The sequence below is a fragment of the Falco cherrug genome, chromosome 13 (genome assembly GCF_023634085.1).
Source record: "Falco cherrug isolate bFalChe1 chromosome 13, bFalChe1.pri, whole genome shotgun sequence".
Classification (NCBI taxonomy): domain Eukaryota; kingdom Metazoa; phylum Chordata; class Aves; order Falconiformes; family Falconidae; genus Falco; species Falco cherrug.
Genome location: NC_073709.1, coordinates 33,937,320 through 33,958,950, shown reverse-complemented (window position 1 = coordinate 33,958,950; position 21,631 = coordinate 33,937,320). Strand labels below are relative to the sequence as shown.

General features: G+C 40.0%; 1 long non-coding RNA gene across 1 annotated transcript in view; it reads left to right on the top strand.

The window, feature by feature from the left end:
- The window catches only part of LOC114017200 (uncharacterized), a 203,452-nt gene that overhangs the window by 168,682 nt on the left and 13,139 nt on the right, over positions 1-21,631 (top strand). Inside the window, exons 10-16 of the long non-coding RNA XR_003562101.2 lie at positions 9,296-9,361; positions 9,871-10,138; positions 10,640-10,932; positions 12,420-12,558; positions 15,497-15,679; positions 16,272-16,421; positions 17,955-18,127. This is a non-coding gene — a long non-coding RNA (uncharacterized LOC114017200). The remainder of the gene's footprint in view (positions 1-9,295; positions 9,362-9,870; positions 10,139-10,639; positions 10,933-12,419; positions 12,559-15,496; positions 15,680-16,271; positions 16,422-17,954; positions 18,128-21,631) is intronic.

The following is a 21,631-nucleotide window of genomic DNA, read 5'->3' as shown; positions in this document are numbered from 1 at the left end:
GGTACTGGGGAGGCCGTCTGCTTGGCAGAAAGGAGTTGCCTTAAGACTAAATCAGTTAGAGGAGTCCAGCCCTTTGTGTCATTATACAAAAGTAACTTAATGCTTGTTTTAGTGTGCGCTCACTGTAAATATGGCTATTAATACACCGGGAGTATAGCACTATTTCTGTTGAAAGCTGCTTTCTCATACATAACTCACCATGCCGCACAGATGTTAGGATTTTTCTGTGTAATCAGATGATCTGATGAGCATCTTAATCTTCCTTAAGGTACTTCAAAGTTGTTGCTTATGTGGCAAAATGTGTTGCTGCATGGTAAGACTGAAGCTGCTGCAGTTCATCTTTATATTCATAATTCAGACTACACGGTGTGTCGCTTAGGTAAACATAACCTTGAAAGCAGGGCCAAACCAGGTCCCCAGAAGATGTATCAAGGCACTAAGTGACACAGCCCTGGTGGTGTGCCAAGGGGTGTTGCCTTCATCTTGTCTGAGTTTGCTAAAGAGGAAAGTCTGACTGATTTGTGTTTGGGGAGGGTTAAGGTAAGGCTTGGTAATGCCTATTCATAGCTATCAAGACTGGGGACACCAGATGCTTTAGGTAGGTTAGGAAATTCCATCTTTGACTCAGAAGAATCTCATTGCTGTACCTTGTAAGAGTTGTCTTTCGTAGCTGGAAGTTTGTAGTATTTCATTTAGATGGCAAAGATAGCCATAAATTGTCATTTTTATTAATATGTGATTTGTACAGACATAAGATATTATAACAATTCAAAGCTCTAATCATCATGATAATGGAGCCTAATTGCTAAGCTCCTTAAAATCTTTAAGACAAAATCTCTGCTAATACCATCTGAAAGCTGACAGCAGTTTATTATTTCTGTTTTGATCAAACCCCTATTTTGCAGGGGAGGAAATAGTTGTTCTAATTATGTACTTGAAAAATGACCTTGGGATTGCAGATCCAGGCAGACAATAGGGACGTTATCTTTTTTTTTTTCTTTCCCCCTTCAGTAAGTACAGTGAATTCTCATGTACAATCTAACAGGTGAGTGTGCTCTTATTAAAAATAGATAATCAAGCTCTTGGAAGAGTTTAATTAAATTTGGTTTGTCCTTTTTTTTTTTTTTTTTTTTTTTCCATAAGGCTACTAAAATAAAAAGGGGAAAAAACACAACCTGAAAATATCCTAAATTTTAGTGATCTGCCTTCAGTGCTGATCTCAGTTCTTGGGATGCTCTGAACATGTGTATCCTGCACATCTGCTTTTGCACAAGAGGTGTTTGTTAACTAACTAAAGGCAACAATTGCATTTTCTTGCAGTGCAAAACCTCAAAATGTAAGGGTGACATTTCACACCAGCACATCATCAGTCTCCAAGTATTCACCTGGAAAATGAGAGCACTCTGCCACATAATGGCCTTTTCTTAGCACACTTTCATTTTGATAGAAAGATTGCTTTCTGTGCATGCATTAGGACAGAAAAAAATCACCCAGCAATGCTTTGTCCAGTCTGCGAAGGTAATCTTTTTTACTATGAGACAGTAAATCCGGTTGAGCTGAAGAACCAGCACTTTTAACACCTTTTTTGTGTTAGCTAGACAGTACTCTCAAATTGTTTCTGGTTTTCTTGCAAATACCACTTAACACAGTTTTTCCTGACTAGCACCAGGATCATTGCTGTACTTGTTATGTATGATGCTGTGAGCTGGTGGCTGTCATTCAGAGGAGCACTTATGCCCTGAATAGTACATTCATTTCTAGATAATTCGTGTCAATCATAGATTTCCTCCCCCCCTTTTTTTCCCCCTCTTCTTTTTCTCCTTTTTTAAAAAATTGGTATTACTACCATGGGACTTCTCAGAAGGCATGTACTACCTCTGGTAAAAGAGGTCCTTCCCCACATTTGTCAGCTCTACCTTACAGTGTGATCTGCACCATTCATTCTCTTTCATGAAGCTTTTCAGAGTGTCTTCAGCTATGTCTTGTTTTATTCTCAGCTTGCTGATTGCTGTGGCCTGAAGAGTGTAAGCAAGTAAATATTTCCCTACCTTGTAAAATGATCTCTTAATCAGTATTTGAATCTCTGGTAAACAGTTCACTTCAACCCTGATGCTAGGAAAGCTGTCCTGATATACACAGTTGCTTGGTTTCTGCAAGGTTTCATATATACTATTAAGAATTTATCTCAAGCTTTTTACAGGTATTGCCAGTAACACTGATCCAAATTACTTTTTTGCATGTTTTATGGAAATACATTCAAAAAAATAGAGGCAATCTTCTGCAGCAAGCTGTAGCCAGTATGCTGGGCTTAATAAGCAAAGTTATGTTTGTCTGGGGGACTTTTTCACAAAACATAATTGAGGATGACAGCTTGGTTATGAGAAGCTTGATGTATACATCAGTTTAAAAGCTTGTCACCTACTTGATGCATTAATTCAAGTCCTTTGTGCAAGCCAAAGTTCCTATTCTGGGCAAAGCATATGGTCTGTCACTTAGCGCATGACATGTTTTTAGATCACTGTGTCTGCAAGCGTACCATCCCTGAATGTGAATGTACAGGCTTGCCCTGTAACAGCTAGCGCCAATTTATTACCCTTTCCAAGAGTTCTACTCTATTGTTGGGACTATTTATAGCTTAAATATGAGGAGAGATGTTCAGGGTTTAGCCCACAGCTCTCCTTTACTATCCTTTGAATTTTCCCTATGAGAAATGACTTCCATTCATCCACCAGCTGAAATAATATTCATAGGAGCAGAAATGTATACACTCGTATTTCTGTGTAATAGTCATGTTGACAAGTCTTATAACTACATAGACAATTTGCTTTGCTTACCGGGTAGTGAACTTGATTTTGTAAAGATTGCTTAATTCATCAGGGTTAACTAGACTTTAGCCAGATAAAGATTAACTGAGAAAAACCGAAATCAGGCTTTAGGGAAGGAGCTGTTAATTTACACTTTTGATTAGCAACTGTAACACCAGAAAGGTAGAATCTGTGATCAGGGTCTACCTGTAGGAATGATTTACCCTTCAGTGCATCAGAATAGGGTCCAAAGTCCACTCATAAATTACACAAAAACCTAGTCATTGCCGAATACTTGCATTCTGAAATTTCATCTGTTGCCCAAGTACATGCACATTAGATTAACTGTCTTTATATAAAATTAGGTAGACTGCAGACTTGATGTAAAATATTCAAATTGCCATTCTAACCTCAACATCAAATAGCATGCAACTCCATGAATGAACCAGACTATTTACAAACGTACTGAACTTGTAGCCAAGTTTCCTTTCCCCGTAGCTGGGTAGCATTGGAAAAAGGATGTCTGTAAGTAAAATACTGACAGTGCAAAACACGTGTCTTTGAATATTCATTTGCATTCTGGATTGTTGCTTAGCACCATTAACCTTATTCCATTTCCTTTCTGTCTGCAGCTATTGATATGAACGTGCTTTCTTTGTTTTCATACACTGATTAGCAAATGTCAGCAACAGAATGTGAATACCTGCATTCATGCATGTCCTGGAGCATTTGCTATTCATGTTCTGCTTTTAGTTATTCACTTTATTATTTTTTTCCCCCCAGTGGTTGTCACCATTCAGTTGTGAAGCAGAAAAGTTACCTTAAGGCTTGGATGAAAAACTGCACACAGCCCGCTGAATGCTAAATCTTTGGATGAGAAGTTGCAAAAAACACATAGGATATGTTTTACCCAGCCCTGGGAACAAGTGTGTTCCCAGACTGCTTGAAGGGGCAAGCTGTGGGCAGCACTGATGGAGCTTTTCCAGACAAGTGTGCCTCACTTCTATTTCTCTGGCTACTATTGTGGCTCAAAGAAAATGGTTAAGTGTGAAGTAAAGAAGGATTCGATGTGATGAGTGGTATTCATTTAAATAGCTGATAAATATCCTTCTGATATCTGAATTTAGGTATCAGTACTGTTAACATTTCCATGCTCTTCCCCTCTGCTTTTGTTCCTCAAAGGGGAGGGAGCATCCTTCCAAATCTGTGCAGACAGAAAAACTCACCTGGGTATAGAACATGTTTAAAATGAGAAGTATAACACCTTAACAACATGATGAGAGGTAAAGAGTGTGTAGTTGCTTTAGTATCTCTGAAACAGGCCTTAGAAAGTTTGTGCGGAGCTGTTGCAGTGGTATTTGAAAATGGACTTGCAGGAGAGCATAGAATCATCCCTGAAAAGGTGTGCTAAGGCCTGGATGGGGCATGAAAAGGAAGTATTAATTGCTTTTGCACACGTATTTGCAGAGGGAAGGTTTGTGCGTGGCTGCCTTGAGTCTTGGAATACAGGGTTTGCCTGCTGAGGGAGGTGAGCAGGGTGGGTAACTGGCTGCGACATGGATGTCTCTGGTTTTGTGAGGAATGCATCTAATGTATTCTGTTTCCTGGTAACAAAATTAGCAGCCTTTCTAGCTACATTATTTACAGTGAGTAGTTCAACATATGTTCTGATTAATGCTCATTTTGCTCGAGGTTTTCTTCTGTCTGTTTTAAACAATGTGCCAAACAACCCCCAGGTTAGTAGGTGTTAGTTTTGCAGGCTGTTGCACTGGGGAGAAATTCTCCTGGAAGCTGTGGGAGATGGAACACATTTCTGACTTCAGAAGAAGAGGTGGCAAATGCAGGAATGAGGTAGTGGACTGAGCAATCAAAGGAAAACTAGATGGTCCTCTTCTAGACCATAAGTAAAAAGCACTCTAGCTATGACTCTGCTGCCTTTTAAAGTCACTGAGTTTATTGTTGACATTAGCAGGGACAGATTTAGCTCAGCACGATGCACTGCAGAAAATAGTTTTCCTCTCTGACTGTTTCTGCACTCACATGGGACAGCTAGAAGGTGACTTGTACTGTCAACAACTTTCCTCAGCTGCAGTTTGAAAAGCAACAGCAAAAAATCCCAGTATTTAAAAATGCATTTTAAAAAAGGGATTCCTGGCCGTGTCCATTTCATTATCACCTGAGCTAGACATACTTATGAAGGCTACACTCACTGATTTGTCTAAAGAAACAAATTCTTGCTCAAGTAGAAATTAAATGTGGGAGATGCTCATTGTGTCCTAATGTACAGTGACGGTTAACATATTTAAGGGTGCAGTGCATATGCAGTGGGGATGGGATTTGATGATTGGAAGCAGTTCCTCAGGTTGCGTGTCTACATTGTTTTAGAGGATTTACTGCATGTGAATTTCATTCTGCAGTTGGAGACTCTTCTGCTGGGTTTGAATGGTGGACAGGAGCTATCACAAGTTCCCCACATACCTCTCCAAGCAGCCAAATGGGTACTTGAGTGGTGCGATGCTTCTCAAATAAGGCTTTCCTTGGAAGTGTGTATGTGGAATAATAAGATAAATGTAATTAGGAGTGACTTGTTCACTGAAGAAAAGGAGTAGGAGTTTTAGGATGGAAACTTGAAAGAGGAAACCTCATAGAAATAGAGCCCAAGCGTTAGTTTTCCCCTCAGTTAATTGTATTAATAGTAAACACTATCTAGTATTGCTTGTGGATGTGATTTTTAGGAGCAGGGAGGGGGAGGAGCTTTAAAAATCTTTGGTGAATGATATATCTAGACTTATTATTATCAGCTGAGAACAAATAATAAAAAATACTCTAGAAGAAACCTATCTGCCTTTGCAGTGGTGCAGTTCCACCAATTAGAATAAGGTTTTGTGAGAAAGAAATCAATCCAAAATTAAAGCTCTTATATTTATAAAGTGCTCTTTGATCAGGGGCTTCTGCATTGAACGAGTCTTACGATATCTAAAATATAATAAAAATTTCCTATTGAAAACATTATCCAGGGCTGTTACAATAATTTGCTCAAGGCTGCAGATCAGAGGAATCAAGAAACAGTATTCAGTTCACTTTTTTGAAGTATTCTGACTGCAATTGTCTCTAACACGCTTGACCGATACTGCTAGGATATGGTAGAAATAAGTGTGAGAACAAAACCTTTGTGAGAAAATCAGTGAGCCGCTTTCATTATTGTATCTTGATACAATAGTGCTAATACGAAGTAACCATTACTTTCAGGATACTATATTGGATTAACATGGGAGTAAAGAAAAATAGAAGTTCAACACTGCTGGCAAAAAAACGGAGTAGACAGTAAACTGCTGCTCCTCACATCTTTTAAAAGGAAAAAACCAACAACAAAAAATCCCACCCCACCTCCCAGCTGTGGTAGTTGCATCTTTGTGTATATGGATGTGTGTATGTACTGTTAATTGTACATCAGAACAGCTGCTGAAGAACTACGGTTTCCATCCTGCAGAATGGATTTGACAATATTTCAAGACTTGCTTTTAACCTAGATAGGATAAAAATCTTTCCATAGAATAGAAAACACGCTGTTTCGAGCTACCTTGATATAATTCCCAATCACCCTCAGCTTTAGCAGTAGGACCACTTGATAGTTTTAATGCATCAGACACCGCATCGCTGCTCACCTTTATGGACTGAGATCTTCAGGCTAGCCTTATCTCCCATGGTTTGCTGTTGCTCCCATCATATGACTTGGTGGTTCAGGGAGATAAAATTGGTGCCAGACAGGGAATCTATCCTTGCCAGTGGGGACAGTCTATGGAGCAGAATGAGATAAGGGTTACTTCAGCATTTCTAGCAGAGGCAGATTGATCTTGGTAACTGGGAGATAAAATGGCAGATGAAATTCAATCTAGATGATGCACCCTGGGGGCAAAAATGTCTTAAATAAAATGATGGGCGTTGAACAAACTGTTACTGCTCAAGAACAAGATATTGATGTTGTCCTAAATGACAGCATTGACTTTACGATCTTGTTTCAGTCAAAAAAAGTGAATTGATGTTTGGAATTGCTAGAAAAGGAACAGAGGGCAATCCAGAGATCATTATTAGGCCACTATTCAAATCCATGGTTCAGCTGCATCTTGAATAGTGCCTGGTTCTGACTCTTCCATCTCATATTGGACCTCACAGAATCATAAAAAGGTCAAAAAGAATGTCAATAATTACTGGAAGGATGAAAAACATCTTCCATAGGGGGAAAAAATTAGTTGGGAAGGGAGTGTAGAGACAAGTGTCGGGGAATGAAAGCTTCAAGGAGTTATGAGGGGATCAAAGGGGATACACAGCAAATAATTTTTTGATTGTCCTTGTACAAGAAACAAGGGGCTTCACTTAATGTATGGTTGGGTCTTCACGCAACATGTAATTGCATTGTGGAACTCCTTGCCACAGGATTTTTGGGTGATAAAAAAATAAACAGAAAAAAATCCCATGAGTAAATGAAAATCCTACTAGACAGGCCAAGGGAAAAAAAAAGAACCAAAACCAACAAACCCTTGAGGATTACTAAATAAGCTATCAGTGCTGGACACAGAAGACTATTCTGGGCTAAGTGACTGCATGTTTGCCCTATCCTCATGCAGTTCCTTTTGCCTTCACTGTTGGTCATGCTGAGCTAAATATGTCTTTGCTCTCATTGAATATAACCATGCTTATTGCAGTCATCTGAAACAAAATGGTTGTATGGTTGGACAAATTTAAATACTTCAGTAGTGCACTGTTATGAAAAAAAATACTTATTTTTAAATGGATAAATAAACTCAGACTACTTTGTGCATTTATCATTTGTATATATTTCTATTTATACACTTTGTATGTATTATCATTTGGTAAATAATATTGATAAAGTTTAAAAAAAACACCAAACCAAAACATAGTGTTTTGATGTTAAGAATATCCTTCCTTATAGGTTTGAAATGAGGCTTGTAATGAAAAATCTTATTTATGTAATCTTAAATTTTAATTTTATCTTGGAAATTTTTAGGTTTATTTCAGAAGCAAAGATATCGGCTGAGCCAAAGTCAATGTATGTGTATATTTTGGAGTTACATCTTGCAAGACCAAACTATATTTATTGATTCTGTTGCTAAACAAAGGAAGAATCCCTTTTCCTAGGTCTAATTTTACTGTTGCCACAAAATATGTCTTTTGTTATTAGAATCACCAAATCAGCATAAATGTCGTGCATTTTATCAGAAGTTTTTATTAGCTAAGAGTTATATATTTAAATAATTTCAAGTATTGTTTGTTTCTTAGAAAATCCTTAGTCTGCACAGAACATTTGAGATGAGGCCAATGTTAAATCAACACAGTTCTTGCACACTGCGGTTGGTTCAACAGCATTAAAGTGGCCTGGAACCTACTTCAGTTGAAGGTAGCGGTGTCAAGAGAATGGGCAAATTAAGGGCAGGAATTAGTTTCAGGAGAATAAATATATCTTAAATTGGCGGGAAAAAAGGAAAGTATCCTTATCTGTCAGCTAGCGATGTTTGCTAGTTCTGTTGCTCTGAGTCCTTGAAAAAAAGAAGTGTACTGTCTGTGCATATAGTTCTTAGGCAAATTTCAGTGGTGACTTTGTTTAGTATGCAATTTTCTAGAAAACTGTGTGGTGTGGTGAAGGTATGTGATGTGATACTGAAGCTATTTGATTTATAATGTCGTAGTTGTTACTCCTTTAAATGCAAAGAAAGCTACGTTTTTGGTAGTCAATGCACCATTGATAACAAAATCATACACAGTATTACAAGCATCCATATGCATTGCAGAGGTGTTCGGATTTTTTCTTGTATTTTTTTGTTAATGATTGAAAAATATCAACATGACCTTAATTTGCAATTTGCGCAATCCCATTTCTCTTCAGTTTAACAACAGTTAAATCTGTACCTGGACTATTTGAGCACACTGGGTTGTAAACACAGCAGTCTCTTATCTTTTGGCAGTCACAGTAGAAACCAGTTGCACTTTTGTAGCTTTTGGTTTAACACAGACTGCATTTTGGACAGCATGTGGTGTATATGCTGTCAAACACTCTGATCGTGGTGATATCTTGCCGACCTCTTGATTATGTCCTCTTATTTGTTCAACTACTGCATTATCAACACCAAAGAATTGGCAAACACATACAGATATCCTGCTGTGCATGTTACCGAGATATTTTAATTCATAATTATCGTTAAGAAAGATAGTATTTATAAAACATTTTCTGGAAAGGAAAAAGGCACTCTTTTTAAAGGTCTTTGGATGAAAGTACGGTAAAGTTCTGATCAAGATAAATGCAAGGGTAAATAAGGATATGGTAGGTGGCCAAGTGAAAATAAGTTTATGGGTATATACCATAATTCAATTAAAGGGTGGTTCTTTGGTTGTAGAAATCGATTTGATTTCATTTCTGTAGGGAAGTGCAGAAACTAGTCTTGTAGCCATCATGTGTCCCTCGATCTGTCTTACAGGAACATGCAGGAAATCTTTAACATGAGTGTGAAAAAGATGACGGTTCTGCTTCTTCCATGACATTGGTGGGTGATTTATATATACAGCAGATCTGACAATGACATATAAATTTACAGCTTGAAATATTTACATCTGAGCTTTATCCAAGGTTTAACAATTGCGTTGAAGCCTCACTTTTTAACGGTGACAACCTGGACAAGTATAAAAAGATACAGATAGACAGTATTTCTAATCTGATGCTCCATCAAACACCAGCGCATGGAGAAGAAAGGTGGGGGGTGAAAAGAGAGAGGCCTCAGCCGTTCTCTTTGCATCTCTCATTTCTCTTTGTCCCAGCAGCTACTCCTGTAAATTGACCTAAGAAGCAGGAAATTTCTCTTGTCATAGTACAACCCTGGAGAAAACGGTCTGTCTGTGAAAGCCAGCCTGCGATGTAACCATCTAATTTAAATCAAACACTAGCGAGAAGTCACTCTTCCTTTGTATTGTTTTCTGACAGAGAATATACATGCACCGTGTTTGAAGGACCACAGAATAATTATTTGTTTTGCCTCTTTCATGGTTTATTTTTTAGCAATATCAGCTTGGCTGGGAATATAATCACTAAGCTGTACACAAACCCAGCTGTGGAGACAGCAAAAAGCACCTGAGAAGTCAGCACAGAACAAGCTTGTTTTCATTAAAGCAGTGATTTAATTACCACCAGCAATGCTCACCTACAACTGTTGATGTCAACGTGCAGTGTTGATTTGGGATGAGGTGTGTTGACATAATGAAAAAATTTTGTCCGAGCATGAACCCTTTACCCTGGGCTTCCACAGGTCTGGCTTCCAAAGTCGGAGGTGGGTAAATGAAAATTTAAGCACAGTATTAATTTTGTTACTGATAATGTGGTTCCAAAGCACTGTAAAACTGAAACAAAAAGTTGGTGCAGAATTCAGCCTAGAATTTACTGGTGAGAATGACTAATTTTTACCCAAATTCTGTGCCAAGTTCTAAAGAAGGAAGAGTGGTTCTTTGCTGTGTCAAAACTGTTAGAAAATAGATGGGAGAAGGACAGCTATATAGAGGTGGAATGGAAAAAATAGAAGTGGACACAATGACGATGCTTCTCTTAGTGTTGCTTCAGGTTAATGTTTTTAAAATCCTTCTTTTGGAACAGCGTCACATTATGGGCCAGTATTCAGTTTGCAGCCCACTCTAAATACTGTATTCTTTTTTTGGGTGGTACAGCTGACTAAGTTGTTATTCCTCACTTTGTTATTTTTATTCAATTTTCTCCCTATCCTCCTGTGTGGCATAACTTTCTTTTTTTTTTTAATATCTTTTTTTATTGATTTCAGGCTACTTTGCTACCAGGATCATTTAGAATTCTGAAACAGTGGTCCAAGCGCTTGCAAAGGTCTTGGTGACCTGCACAGTCTCTTTATTTTGCCATCCAGTTTATTAATGGAAGTTTTGAACAAGAGCAAGCCTAGAACACATTCCTAAGTTGAAATAACCACATGATTTGATACTCAGACTTGCACTGGTGGCTGTGCAGGCAACTCTAACGTCATCATGCAGCTGCATTCTGTGGGGTCCTGGGGAGGGACAGCGCCCATTGCATCTACAGAGTTTGGAACAGGCAGTACAAGTAAGTAACTTTACATATGTAAAGTTTACAGGGTGCTCATACCTTTTCTGCAAAATAATTATTCATCCATGAGTGAGGAAAGGTTGAAAAATCATTGGCTATAGTGGGTTTAGCTAGTTTGATTATGTAAATTTTTTTTATTTTTTTTTTTCCCCCTGCTGCCTTAAAAAGGGCATTGGAGTCAAGAAATAGCACAGCTATTTCTTTTTCCATTTTCCGTAGCCCTGTCAGAGAATGAATTTGAGCTGGATTGGTACAAATTGTTCTTGACAAATCCATCTCTATATATAACGCACGATGTTTTAGATGCCTAACATACTGCTTCCTTAATAATTTCTTTGAGTATCTTTGTAGCTTCAATCTTCTAATCTCTAATTCCCAAGGTTTCCTCTGAAGTTACATGTTGTGTTTGCTCTTTATAGGCATAATGACTTCAACTAGCAAGTAAATATAGAAAGAACTATTTTATTTTTGTATGTGTTTACCAGGAAATAACATAAATGTGAAAGAATAAACCAGAGAAGGAAAAAATAAAATAATTTAAAAACAAACAAAAAAAGATTTCTTTAAGCTACTGACTGCCAATGTAGTACAATCAGGCTCAAACCAGCTCTGACATAATTCAAATGTTAGCTAGTTGCTGATGCTTTTTTGTATCTGTTTCCTTGAAAAGGAGAAGGGGAAAACTAATATAAACTACTTTTTTTCTTCTCTCCCTCATATTCCTATTTTGAATCCGTATGCTGAAAGAAAGGACAACAAAGAAAAGAGAAAACTAAATATTTCAGTGTCCTGAGGAAGTCCCAAATGTTTCACATTAAGTGCTGTCCAGTAGACTATAGAGAATATGGACCTCAGAACTCCCACTGGGGGTAGTCTGTATTTCCACAACTTATAGTTGCTCTGCTGTATTTCTATACTGTATTTCCTACTCTTGTAGATGCTCCTCTCCTAATTCGGAGTAACCTTCCGCAAAAGTTTTTGGTCTGTAAAATAAAAAATGAGTATAAAGGCCTTGCTTGCATATTTAGAATTTGATGCTAGTAAACCTGTGTTCAGTTTGCACCAGCAGAGGATTAGCACCAAGGCAGAGATCACACCACAAGTCCTGTTGCAGTCTAACTAAATGGTACATCACGGACAAGTGGAAAAAATAAATGGAGGAATCTAAAAGCATTTTAAAAATATTGTAATAAACAGTTGAAATATTTTTATGAACATAATGCTTTTCATTTTAGTTTTGTAAGAGGCTATTACAGTCTGGAGTAAAATGCTACTTAAGATATTCCTGAAAAGATTAGATGTAGATGAAGGTGGTAAATGCTTTTCTCTGCCTTCTTTCCAGCTATTGCTTTGAGGTCTGACATGGGTTTCTGCATAGTCACAAGCCTAAATACATTGAAGTCATATTTCATGTTTTTGTTTTTAATACTGTATGGATTAAAAACTTGCCTCGTTCTTGAATAGTAAGACCAGTTGTTTTCCAGGTACCCAGCCCCCTGAACTGGAAGACAGGGGCAAGGAGCAGAATGAAGCCCCCACAATACAAGGGGAAATGGTCAATGACCTGATACACCACTTAGGCACACACACGAGTCTGTGCGGTCGGACGGGATCCACCCAAAGGTACAGGGGGAGCTGGTGGAAGTGCTCACTGATCCCCTTCCCATCACTCATCAGGAGCCCTGGCTGACTGGGTGGATGATCTTAAGGGTTTTTTTCCAAGCTAAATGTTGCTATGATTCTATGAATATGTTTTTACTGTGCCTGGCTAAAGAGGTTTTACAGAGAAAGAACTTTTCCTTCCCTTTTTTTCTGAAATGTGGTATACAGGTACCTCCTACTTGGCAACATTTCCAGTTTTCTAATGGCAGCCTGCAGCTGCTTTTTAATCGCAGATTGCTTCTGGTGTCGTTACTTCTGAGTTTGTGTCTTCTGCTAACATCAGCAATCCCTCTGAGACATGTCATCTTTATCACTACAAGTCAATATTCATTGCTTTTTTCAAGGTCCATAGCTCTGCCCCATACAACACCACAGAGAATCTCATTGCTGGAGAAGCTAAGCAGGAGTATAATACCCCAGACAGTGGCTGGTGGGCTTCTGTTCCCAGAGCACCTAAGTCCTGAAGACAGCAAATGGTAATTTGCGCAGCTGATTATCCACTGCTTTAAAACCCAATCAGCTGTTTACAATGAGCTCCTTTCTGTCATGCACTATGAATCTAATAAAATCAAACTGGAAAAACAGCATCGCACTATGAGGGCTTTTCTCTCCATGTGCATCCCTTTGTAGCTCACTCAGACATAAGATAAGGAGAGCAGTTTAATTAAGAGCAGGAAAACTGTAGGTCCTTCCAACTTTTAGTTTTCATTTTTGATCCACAAAGGTGAATAATGCAGGATAAAGCGCTAGGTGCATTGTCCTCTGTGGTGGATTAACCCTACCCAGCAACTAAGCACCGCACAGCTGTTGACTCATCCCCCCCAACCCAGTGGGATGGGGAGGAGAATCAGAAAAAGGTAAACCCCATGGGCTGAGATAAGAAAAATTTAATAATTGAAATGAAGTAAAATATAATAAAAATAACAAGAACAACAACTGTAACGAAAAGGAGAAAGATGAATAAAACCCAAAGGGAAAACAAAACCAACCAACCAACCAAGTGATGATGCACAGTACAGTTGCTCACCAGCCTTTGACTGATACCCAGCCAGTCCTCGAGTAACAATTGGTCACCCACGGCCAGCTCTCCCCAGTTTTCGTATATATATATATGGATATGTATAAATACATACACACTGAGCATGATGCTCTATGGTATGGAACATCCCTATGGATAGCTCGGGTCAGCTGTCCTGGCTCTGCTCCCTGCCGGCTTCTTGTGTCCCTGTCCCCGGGCAGAGCACAGGGAACTGGGAAGTTCTTGATTTAGAGTAAGCATTACCTAGCAATAACTAAACCATCAGGGTGTTATCAACGTTATTCTCATACTAAATCCAAAACACAGCACTGTACCAGCTACTAAGAAGAAGATAAACTCTATCCCAACTGAAAGCAGGACATCCTCCTAAACTTTAATTCGGTTTATTGTGTGATCTAAGTTAGGTTACTGTTGGTTGTTTCCAGCTATGCTTGCAAGAAGATTTTAATGTTGTTTATACAGTTGGTTTTTGTTGAATTTTGTTCTTCCCTGGAACCTGTTCACAGGATTATTTTCATTGCAGAGACAACTTGGATGAAGAGTGTCTTTATGGAAAAGGGAAATGCAATTAACCAAGGTCTACATGCTTCCCCTCACTCCCCCAGAGCAACTCCTTAAGGCCCTAGGAAGCAGTGCTCAATAGGAATAACTATAAGAAATGTTTTAGGAGCTAATGATCAGAAGACCATGAGGTCTCAGCTGTATGAATTAATTCACCCTGGTGGCAGCTTCAGTTAGGAATAATTGATAGGAATTTTCTGTGTTCCTGAGGAGTATGGTTTGTGGGCTACTGGCTGAAATTTGCATTCATGTTTCACTGTAAAAACCTTGGGCTCTGACTGGACTCTCTCACCTTTGTGAGTTTGATAGGACTGCTGATGAAAAAACATCAATGGCTTTCAGATGCCCCAAGACAGACTGCTGGTCATTCACAGATAGCAGCTGCTTCCCAAGGACAGTAGCCAAAAAGGCTATTTTTGCCGAATAAATAGTGCTGGAAAGTCCATGTTTGAAGATATGATTTTTATGTGGAAATGGTACCGTGCATGCTGATAGAAAGGCCAGGTGCCTCTTGAATTGTCCATACCTTTCACTAGCCCATGGTATATTCAAAGTGCTTGTGTAGCTGATTTTGAACCATACTGACTGAGATGCATGTGTTAAGAAATAAAAAAGCCTGTATGCAACAAATTAAGTTTATTTTATTTGTGTAGTATTGCATTTAAATTGCATAGGGGTGTTAAAACCAGGACTTTTTCATAGTGGAGGTGTAGAGGTTTGTCATTACTGGGGATTTGTTGTGCAGTCATGGAACAGCCCTTCAGAAGATGAGTTTCCTTTTGAATCCACAAATACTATGACAAAGTGGATGACTTTACCCTAGAATCCACCCCAGAAAAAGGGGTGGCACCTAGTCTACAGCAGGAGACGTTCAGCTTGGCTGAAAAATTGGTCCTGGAACTGAGATGTATGACTTTGCCCCCTCCCCACCCCCAAATGATTTTTGCATTGATGTGTGTACATTATATATAATGCATACATTGTGTGTATATGTATGAAAATATGTATCTGTATATAGGTATAATACAAACCATAAAGCAAGTCGGATGGTATTTGAAGGTTGCTTTCCAAAAGGCATGAATAAATATGCTCGGTGTATAACTTTTATATGAAAACTAGCTATTTGTTTTCATCAGAAATTCCTAAGGGCAAACTAGAGTAAAATGTACGCACTGGGTTTGGTTGTTTTAAATTGTTTTGTGTTTTATAGAAATGGTGATGTAATCTTCTGGGCTAAGTCAATATTAGGAAAGAGTCTCTTTTGCTTTCCTCTTCTATTTCGCTCTCCTTCCTCCCCAGGAGAACATCAAGGAAAACTATTATTTTCCTTCAGTCTTGAAGGTATGGAGATTATTAGCATTTTATGCCACTGAGGTCACATCAAGACTCCATTGGAAATGTAGAGGAAATTAACTTTACAATTTTATAGCAGGAAATCCAACATTCAACATAAAGGTGTGATTCATAAAACTCACTCATTTGGTAAGTGCCCTCATCCTCATTTTCCAAATTCTCCTCTGTTGGTACTTAAGGGGCATGTACTGAGGTTTACTTAAGCTCATTGTGCCTCACTGAAGGACCTTATGTGTGTGAAGTATTAATATTATCCTGTGCTGAGGTTATAATCCTATTATTGAAAGAGAATTTGAGCCCTAGGGTGGGCTTGAATACTGGTACCTTAAGTAATTAGTAAAGGAGAATTTTGAAATCAGTGCTGGAGTATGGGTTGGTTTGTGCTACTCAAGTGAATTTTAAGCTTTCTGTTCCAGTCACTGAAAATCCTGTTTGGTGGTGTTGCTTGATTTGAATCGATTTATTATTCTGAGCTCTGCATCCACCTGTAAGTGGTTCTTGCAAATAAAGACTAGATTTAAATACTTAAGACTATTCCCTGTGGCGTCCGCTTAAGCAGAAAAAATGTGGCTGGTTGTTGACCTGCAGGGTTGCAAGACCCTGCTCTTGACAATATAAGGGAATCTAGGAGTGGGTCTGAAGGCTGCTGGCAACAGGTAAAATCCTTAATTTCAAATGGATGTTTACATCATCAGCTTTAGAGAAACTTTTCTTCTTTCAGATTCTGCCTTCAGAGCTTAAACCCGCAGACCTACATCCCAATCCAAGTGGAAAGGTGGTTGTAATTCAGTAACTGTCTGCCTGGCAAGAAGAATCAGGTCATTACCCATGACTGGCAGTGCTAAAAGAGCAGCTGGAATTTACACCAATTGTGAATTTCTGTTGATTGTTGGATGGCTAACTGCTGGGGTATTTCACGCTAGGGTTCTTCCTAGGTGTTTTGCTGAGCTGTGTCATTGCATGTCTGCTGGGTTTATGAACCCGATGAAGACCATGTCAGTGTCTTCTGAAATGGGTATGTATTTTAGTACTTCTGATTATTTTCATAGTGTCATAAACCAATAATCTTTGTGATACAAAACACTATTTTCAGTAAACTGCCGAAAGAATTGGTACTCTTTTCAAATTGATGCCTACTAGCAGCAATAACCTGAACAAACTCAACTGCAGAATTTTGGGACATTTCTTGAACCTGGCTTGTCAGCAGGTTCTGGAAGGAAATGAAGCAGTAAAATCTTATTAAACATAAGCATCGAGGAGAAGACTGCATAGCCTTGAGTTTTGGTTTTATCCGGTTGCAAGGAAGGATGTACCAGAATAATTACTGCTGATCATGTTAGAGGTGGGAATCATGATATCAACAGGCCACTTGAAACAATCTCTGCATGCCTAAAGGTCGGCGCCTGTCAGATGCCTAACTTGCCTGCAGCTCTGGCTCTGTGATTGCTGAGGCACGTGCTGTTTTTTCCAGAGACTGGTCCCTGGTGCAAATACAACCTTTTGAATTTTCCTTTATTTCCCCCTCTCCTTTTTCTTTTGAGTTACATGAACACCCAGTCCTTTTCATAGTTAGTTTTAAGGTGTGAAAGTGAGTACTATACCTGCAAGGTGTTTAAGGTACTGTAGACTTAATGCAAGAGTGTAAGAAATAGAAATTCCCTGGAATTAAACCTTCTGCAAGATACGCTTCATTTGTTTGGAAGTCTGGTTAAAAGGTACTCAGCGTAATTTCTTATTAAAGAAAAATGAAGTGGTTACACTTCAGCTTAGTACAAAGAATCATGATAGAAATAGAATGGGGGGAAGATGAGAAACATGTGGGTGAACAAAGTGGAAGACTAAGCAAGGGAATGTAGAGATGAGGTTCTGTTTTCCAAAAAGAGGATATTTTTATGTTTAATGTTGGTTAAAATAGATTGGAATGATAAAACTCCCTAGTCACTAATCACAACTGAAATGGCAAAAAGATATCAGATTTTCAAGTCTTCCTTCATTAGGGAGAGCACAGCTGAATTGGTTTTCTAGTTGATTTTCACTTTCTGTTAGTAGGTAAGGTGAAAATTGGGCCTGGTTTCTGATGGTACCACTAAGGAGACAAGGGTGGTTCACCCACCTTGGGCCAGCAGTCACCAGCTGGCAGCTTCACATATCAGACTGGTTTCCAGGTTGAATGGGTGCTACTGGGAGCAGGTGGAGTGCAGGAATGTTTCCAAGGGTGCTCAGACTTCTTTAGCGCATTGTGGCCTCTGCTGCCATTGCGCATAAATGAGGAGCAGCCCCGAGACACTTCCCATTGTCAGAAGTACTGTCTGCATAAACTACTTACAGCTTGCGTGATTAAGGAACATATGTCTAATAAACATGGTTATAAACAAACATGTCATCAGTATTCCTCCCTCCCAAGCCCGCCCTGGAAGAGATGGTGATGTGTCAGGTTGGATATAATGAGGCAACTTCAGTGTAGAATGACAGAAGAGCAGGTGTGCCCCGGTCCCTGATGTTCTTGGATAAATACACACATCTGCAACCTGAAAAGCCCAGGCAACAGTTTAAGGACCTGCATCATCCATAAAACGGGTAGGGATTATAGGCATCCATAGCTATGTTTAGTCAGAAGGAAACTAATATATTTAAAAGAGAAAGAAGGGAAACGCGAAAAAGATCTCATCCTTGTGGTAGGCTCTTTCAGTATGCTGCAAGCAGTGAAGCTGCCCTTCGGAGACAGTTGTACGCGCTCTGTCTGGCACAGAGGTATATCCAGACAAGAGGGAGGGAGCAGCTCATCGGGAGGAGGACACAGAGCCTGGTGCTGCGTGCCACCACACCGCGCCACAGCCTGCCACAGCCCCCAGGACTGCAGCTGCAGGGATCATCCATCATCTGCCTTGGTTGCCCCCAGGACTCTGGCATTTCCCAAGTGGCATTTTTGTGACGTCAGGCAGATGTTTGTGGGGCTGAGCTCCTTCCTCCTGAAGGGAGAAGGTTCAGGTCTCAGTCTCCACTCTGATACCTTCAAACTGTATTTTAAAGTTTGCTTTCTGTAAACCAAAAGTTACGTTGGTTTTTTTTGGTTTTTTTTTATTAAATACTCTTTCCTAAATACGTTTTTAGAAGCAGACAGAAGTATTTATCGAGTAGTACGCACAAGAAACAGTCAGTACAGCGTAAGGGCATATTCCAAACCCCACTGAAATCAATTATAAAACTCCTGGTGACTTCAATAGGCCTTGGACCAGATGTTAATGGGAGATGACATTACGCAGAGTACCTGCTTAGACATTAACTATCATGTTTAAGCAGGTGCTATGCCTTCCTTCTAGCTGGTATTAAAGTTCTGGAGAGCATGCATTTTATTGACAAAAGGTTTATTCCTTAAGAGGCTGGTTCATTTTAAAGTTTGGATGTTGCGCTTGTCAAGTACAGATAAAAATGATTGTTGCTGTTGTGATATATTATTACACTGTCCTACACAGAACTACATAATCAGCCCCTTTCTAAATTGGCATGTTTATTGGCAGTAACAATAACGGGTTGGCAGGGCACAGAGATGTTATTGAGCAGAGTGCTGGTACGCTGGCTTAAAAATCTGGATCAAAGAAATATTGGTGGGGGAGAATAAGAGTACCCTGAATTATAATGTTAGCTTTTAGACCAAAGGGAGCAAAAGCTTATTGCAACTCGCCTGCTGTCGTGTGTGACAGCAGATCTCTTGTAATTTCTTTTATGCTTCTTACAGTACAGCAAAGAATATATACATTGGACCAGTTATCTTCAGTCATCCTGTTTCTAATTTAAGATGATGGCCTCTGGTCCTTCCATGATAAGGGTGAGCTGGGGTTTGCATCGTTCAGCCTCGAGCTTTCTTGAGCAAGGGGGAGATTACAACATGCCTCAGCACACTGTAACTGCACTTGTTGACTGGTTTTGCGACCCCCAGTAAGAGCTGTGCGGCTCAGCAAGTGGTGTAGATCTGCTCCTTTGCCTGCTGGCATGACAGGGGCTGGTAAAAATCTGTAATCTGTGTGGGTTTGGGGTTTTTTCCTCCTTCCTGTTTATGCCACGTTCTCTGGGGCTCTGCAGAGGGTGCGCTACTGGAAGCGCAGTGCTTCACCTTGCAGTCTCCAAGGGTAACCCGATGGTTTAGCACAATTTTCGAATGCGTTGCCAAGTGTAGTAAGTATCAGGTGGTACTTCCTCTTGACTCCATCCAATTGTACAAAATACAGTACTTAGGAGCCCTGTAATGGACAGCGGCCAGAAAGTGGACGCTGATACTCGTCTGATGAGCTCTCTGCTGAAAACGGAGCTACTTTCACGTTGCTGCTCGCTCCCCTATGGTCCCAGACGACACCAGCAGGATGCTGCGCTCGCAGAGGCATAAGCTCTTTAGGCTTAAAGGGGATTACTTTAAGATTAAATGCGATGACTCCTTCCTGCTACTTACAAAATAGATCTGGAGGGTGTGTGGGGGGAAACCACCATTGCTTAAAATGCTACCTTCCCCTTGCACGCTCAGTGCTGAGGGCTTGCAACCTAATGGTTTGCCTTGGCAGGGTTTCCCCTCCCCTGCTGCTTCTCCCCCTGCAGCTGCTCATTTTGGAGCCTGTGTGGCTGCACACGTTGTTAAAAACCACAGCTGCTCTGCATCCATTGTAAGCTTTAGCTATTGATTTAGATCCTTCAATTTTTATGTGTTGAAAGAGAAAATGGTTGTTTAAAAAGGCATTTGTGTGGGACCGGGATTCAGCCAGGGTGTCGAGGCGGAACGGCCTCAACTTCTCTGCACGGCAGATGTGCCACAGTGCTCAAAGTGGCTCCCAGGCTCTGGTCCTTGTTTTATTGCAACAGACTCAAATTAATAAGCTAGAGTAAGAGAAATACTTTCTGAGAGAATACACAAATCTGTTGGGTCTGGCAGATTTAAATAAAAAGATATGAAAACAAATCTTTCCCCATCTCCAGTGGGTCCTTGAAAGGCTGGACCTTTCTTCTAGCTTTGCTTTTGGCTACAGCTGCTGAGAAAAGCTGGTGTTGGTGGTTTTGTAAGTTGGAATAACCGCCCACGCTGCCCTCTGGAGCTGCAGGCACTTCTCATCATCATCTCTTTTGGGTCTCCTGTGGCCATGCTCCTCCAGGCGCACACCCTGCTCCTGTCAGAGATGTACAAATCCATACTTACCCTGAAAGCTCTGTGCTTGGCGATGTCTCTCTCCTACTTGGCATGTGTTACAGTCCACAAGCTTGCTGTGCTTGGATGTGGTTGGCCGCCGCGGGGAACAGCCTGCTCCCCATCACTGAAAGGATCCAGCCGGTACCTGGGAGCAGCTTCTGCTGTGCAGCCTCACCCTTTCTAGCAGAGGCTGGTAGATGCAACATTTACAGAACAAGCAGGGGAAGCACAAGAAATAGTGCTCCTGCCCATTATATAACTTTAAATGTGCTTTTTAGCTCTTCAGCATTTATTTAAAAACTTGGAGGGATTTTTAACATTAATGACACTTCTTGTGCATCATGCCCCTGTGCTTTCTTGTCAAGCAGTTAAACGCTGCAGACTTCACAGAGCTTTTCACAGGTTGGTATGTGTTGTCGACATTCTGGTAGTGAGTGAGGAAGATATGGAATATAGAACCGAGAGGGCTTAGGATCGCTTTCAAGGATTCCTGCTTCTCAGGAACTGTATTGGATGTGCCCTGCTGAAAGGCTGTGTTCGCTCAGGGTGATTTGAATGATGTTTTCTGGGAGCTCTCCCAGGGTTTATTGTGGTTGCTTTATTTAAATTGCTTGTACTGTTATGGTCCTGCACCCCTGAAAGTCCCATGAGGATTTGCCCACTGTCTTTAGAGGTGTGGAGTAGGACATGAATAGCTGACATAAAGAGGAATGCTAACGTGCTCTCTCAACAGCTGCAACACTGTGTTTTATATGATAATCCAACACAGAAATATTTTTCCATGTAGGTAACTGGGAGGTCAAAGCAGTAATACAGTTTTCTCTCCATTTTTCTCCCCATCTCACACTTACCCTTGAAAGGCATGTTCTAGAAAGCATACCTGGGCAATCAGAGAATCAAGTAAGTATGCT